The sequence below is a fragment of the Frankliniella occidentalis genome, unplaced genomic scaffold (genome assembly GCF_000697945.3).
Source record: "Frankliniella occidentalis isolate FOCC.00 unplaced genomic scaffold, Focc_3.1 Scaffold10, whole genome shotgun sequence".
Taxonomy (NCBI): Eukaryota; Metazoa; Arthropoda; class Insecta; order Thysanoptera; family Thripidae; genus Frankliniella; species Frankliniella occidentalis.
In genome coordinates this window covers 1,839,055-1,843,653 of record NW_026267140.1, presented here as the reverse complement: position 1 = coordinate 1,843,653, position 4,599 = coordinate 1,839,055, and the positions used below count along the sequence as shown (strand labels likewise).

The 4,599-nt window shown below is 55.5% G+C and overlaps 1 protein-coding gene across 1 annotated transcript in view; it reads left to right on the top strand.

Moving 5' to 3' along the window:
- The first annotated feature begins 3,574 nt into the window (after positions 1–3,574).
- LOC113209798 (protein still life, isoform SIF type 1-like) overlaps positions 3,575–4,599 on the top strand; it is a 31,349-nt gene continuing 30,324 nt past the window's right edge. Inside the window, exon 1 of the mRNA XM_052277398.1 lies at positions 3,575–3,924. The gene's annotated coding sequence lies outside the window, so the exon portion shown is untranslated. The remainder of the gene's footprint in view (positions 3,925–4,599) is intronic.

The window sequence follows — 4,599 nt, the reverse complement described above, 5'->3', positions numbered from 1 at the left end:
GTCCCCGCATGGCAAGCAGAGCACATCCCAGCCTTCCAATTCTTTTCCTTTTATCTGTGATTTTTTTGTCCCTGTCACTGGAACTTCTGGTCCGCCTGTCCCCGCACGTCCGCCAGCCGCGTCCGCACCCCTCCCCACCCTCTCCTCTGGTCTCCACCCCTTCCTTTTCCTGTAGCCCTCCCCTTTTTCCGTTCGTCCTGCACCAACATTGCGCACGCTCAGCACTCACCCGTGGACTACTAGCGTTCTATTAGATTCACTTCTTGAAGCCGTCATCACTGTGGAACGTTAAACGTTCGAAACAAAAGCAGCCGTGTTGATCCAAAAAATAAGGCCTCCTTTGTCCAAAGATGTTCGTTCAATTCAGTGAAACTAGTCTTTTCTATTTTAAAGCAATATCTTTGATACAAAGACAAACAGCAAAACTGTTTTTCTTTTAATTTAAGGTCGTTTTTTCAATTTGTGTCAAAAATATCAAAGAAACAACGCAGTGCTGAAACTACACAATGTTTCGTATTCGCACTTTGTTGAAAAATAGAAAACTAATCACGCAAATTTCGTAAAATCGTACTGTGGTTTATGGGCCGCATTGAACCACGCACACACGCAACACAGCAGTAATTTATTTCAAAAGGATGTTAAAAATTAAAAACGAAAGAAGAAACTGTTGAAACTTATTTAAACTTTATTATCTTCTTTATGTGATACTTTCTGGAAAAACGCATAGTTTAATGTCCCATTCAGCACATCAAGAATTAATCCCCTCTGACATACCGACAGTTCGTAGTCGATAGGGCTCAATTCTTTTTGCGGTGATAGTAAAACATTTCAAAACTCACGCAGTCTGAACGGTGCTCCCAAATTGATCAGAAATAGGTGATCTGCTTTGACGTCGTGTTCCTTGCAGTACCGGTATACTTGCGCATTAGGACGAAGGCACCGTGTCTATAGGGATCAACCCGTGGCTTCACTAGCCGACGGCCAGGTTCTGAACTGATCCATCACTGTGCACATCACCTTCAACGCTACGTAGAACTTCAAGCCAACTTCTCTTCATCTACCTACATCTCGCCGAGGGATTTCAGCCCACGGGATCAGCCCGCGGAAACCCATTTCATCCTTCCATCGTCGTGCGGGTGTCTGGCAAGATTATCTACTTAGGAACACGACTGGTGAGTTCAGTTTTATGACGTTTTAAAGTCATTTAAACTTCCAATGATCATATTGTGGAAATTTTTGTCTGATGACCACGATATTCTTGAAGCTATTTTGATTTATATATTGGGGGCTGTGAATCCCTCTTGCAAATTTCGTATTTGTATAGTTGAGAGACTCGAAAGACTTTAGTTGACAACCTCTATTGATCTTTAGGTAGTCAACAGATGCACCACCCTTAATTTCGTCTACATGCAGTCACAAACTCGATCCTTCATAGGGCCATCTTAGTATCGGAGGCGACATACGAGACCTTTCTGGGGAGGAATCGTCGAGCAATGCAATTCGTGGACACGGAAACAAATCAGGCGCTTAGCGGCAGAGAGGGAACTGGGAGCGAACCATCGACCTACCGCCCACCAGCCCGCTACCAGAGGCGAGCACTGAACAGACATCACATCCGCTGCGGCCCTGCCCGCGCTTGCCAAAGAACTTCATTGCGCTCTGCTGGTGTCGGCGCCGGATTGAGATGGCGAAGTTCTTTGGCGAACGTGTGATTTTGGGGGATTTGGTAAAGTTTGACAAACTTCACACTGACGATAACTCAGCACCTGTTTTCCACCCCCTCGCTCGCATCCCCGATTAGATGAACTAGCTTGGCACCGACAGGTGGCGAGATGGGGGATGGAAGGGCAGACTTAATTGTGTCACTCTGAAGCTCTAGCGTGGCGTAGCGCTGCGCGCTAGGCGTTACTCCCCGCGTAACGTCAGCCTCAGCCACCCTGACAACCGCCCGTCGCCCTTTTCCTAACGTGTAAAATAAAAAAGGTTGCAATATTTTGTTAATGAGTTTTTTTAGAGGGAATCATCCTGCTTTTAGACGACTGTCCCTTTCTTATAGCTGGCTGTCTTTACTCGAAGTAAAAAGTTGCATGTTTTGTTGAAAAAAACGACGGTTTGCGTTTCAGTTTTGATAATTTCTTTTTCCGAAATACGGCAAGTTATTGTTTCTAAACTAGGTACAAGAGCTGCTGGTCTTCCTGGCCTTTCTCGAGGTTACCGCAGGCAGGAGGTACTCGGTGGTAGAATTACCGCTCTTCCGTCGTGATCTTTCTTTTTGATTAAGTAATGTCGCACCGTGTCGTCCCGCCCCGCATCCAGCGGCAGCGCCCCGAGGACGCTCGCCCGCTCGCCCTCGCCGCCTCTAAACGGAACGGAAAACTGTTGTCGGCTGGATGGGAAACTCCGCCCGCTCTACTTTGTTGTGAGCGAAAACAGTAATTAACCAGACTTACTTCTCCCGCTCCGAGCCGTGGCGGGGCGTGGCGGTAGGGCGTAGCGGGGCGGGGCGGCGCGGGGCGGCGCGGCGCGGGGCGTGGCGCGCACCCCCCGGCCCGCCCGGGTCTGACCTGACTCCGGCTCTGGCTCCCGATGCAGCTTCAGAGGGGGTGGGGGGTGGCTACGCCGGGCTACGCTCTGGGCCGTGGTGGGGCAGTGGGTGCACGAGCGCCACGGCCGCGAGGCGAGGTAAGAGGCAAGGTGTTAAGGGTGTGTCTGCCTCTTCGCTGGAAAAAAATGAAACAGGGGGGGGGGGGCCGTACAGCGACGTCCTTCCCTGTGTCATTCCCAGCTCGCATCAAGCAGGTGCCAGTGACATGCATCAAGGTGTTGCGCTGCTTTTAGTAATACTTTAAAAGGTTGGGATTCAACAGGTTCGATAAGATGCCAATAACACCACGCTGCCACAAAAGACTTGGCGAGGCTCTACGATAAAGCGGGAAGGGAAGGACAAGGACAGCCCCTGGCTCTTTCCAATGCCATCAAATCACCACGTACACAACATCGCAATGCACTTCTTATTTATTTTTATTTGATAGACTTAGACTAGGTCCTTGAACACTGTAAGAAACGCGTTAAAGTTAAAGATGGTTGGTATTTAAGAAATGTGTTTTCTAGAAAGAAAATGAGGAATCAGAATGAGAGAGCACTGCAGACAGAGAGGGAGACAGGGACAGAGGGGAGGAAGAGAGAGAGAGGGGGAGGGAGGGTGAGGGAGAGAGCGAGCGAGCGAGAGCGAAAGAGAAAGGAGGTAAGGGTGGAAGAGAGAGGGAGAGAGATGAACCGTCGATCGGCGCGGGGCGCGACGCCAACGCTATCTGTGTACGAAAAGGGGCACTTCCGCGGGAGGAGGGCTGGGCTGTGGCGCTAGCTGCGCTCGGCTCGGCTCGGCTCGACGCCATGGCCGGCAGGGCCGAGGCGAGGCGCACTTCGCCGCACTGCGACTGCGTCGCGATGCCGGCCCAGGGCTGCCCGGGACGCCGCGCGGGGGAGGGGGTGGGGCGAGGAGCCGGGCCGGGCTGGCGGGGCTGGCAGCCGGGCGGGCAGCCGGGCGGGCAGGCAGCCGCAGGCTCTCTCTCTCCTCAGTTGACGTCCCAGGCGCGCCTCGCTCGGGTCGTGTCGTGCCTTTCGCCTCCCGCCCAACCCGCTTCCGCCGTCTCTTTCTCTCTGTTCCTCTCCGCTCATCTCTCTCTATCTCTCTCTCCCAGAGCCGCTGGCCTGCCGTGCCCGTGTGAGTCGTGTCCGTCACGCGCTTCGCTTTCGCCTCGCCGCGCCGCGCGCAGCCGCGTGCTGGTCACGCGCGCTTGTTGAAGGGAGTCTGAGGCTCGGTCCGAGATGGGCGCCAAGGAGAGCATGCTCATGGAGCGCAGGCACCCGCAGCGCCAGTCGCTAAACCAGGACCGCCAGCAGGGCCTGCAAGGCCAGCAGCAGGTACGTCGCGGTGGTGCCGAGGCCAGGGCCGAGGCCAGGGCCAGGGTCGCCGCGGCGCAGTCCTGGCCGGTGGGCGTCTGCCCCGCTGTCGGTCCAACCTGTCCGTCTTCGTGGCTCAGCGGACCTGTCAGACAGCGTCGCCGCCGACAAGGCTGGGGGAGGGCCCCGGCCTACAACATCCGCGCTGCACCGGCGCCACGCCACGCCACACCACGCCAAGCCACGCCACGCCACGCCCTGCCGCTCTGGTCCAGAACACCCTTCTGCGCACACAGCCTGCGGGTCCCTGATGAGAGTTGTGATCTTTAAAGTTGACCCCCTTTTCTTGTCACGCCGCCCCTTTCCACCCCACACGCTACTCCGTGTCGATCGGGCCGCCTAAGGCCCGGCCCCTCTTCGTCCCGCCCCCGCGCTGCCCCCGCGCAGCCCCCGCGCCGCCCCCCACATCTCGTCGCCACGCTACGCCACACCCAGTGGCCGCGGAGGTGCGTTGCGGGATGAAAGCAGGAACAAAAGCAGCTGCGAGCAGCTTTCCTCAATGGCGCTGCTGTGTCCGCCCCACCCCGGCCGCCCGGGGAGGTCGAAGGTCATCATGCTGGTGGCATTCCTGCTCGACGCCTCCTCTCCGCCCCCTCTTCGCCTCTCTCCGCCCCCTTTCTACCCCCTCTCTGCCCC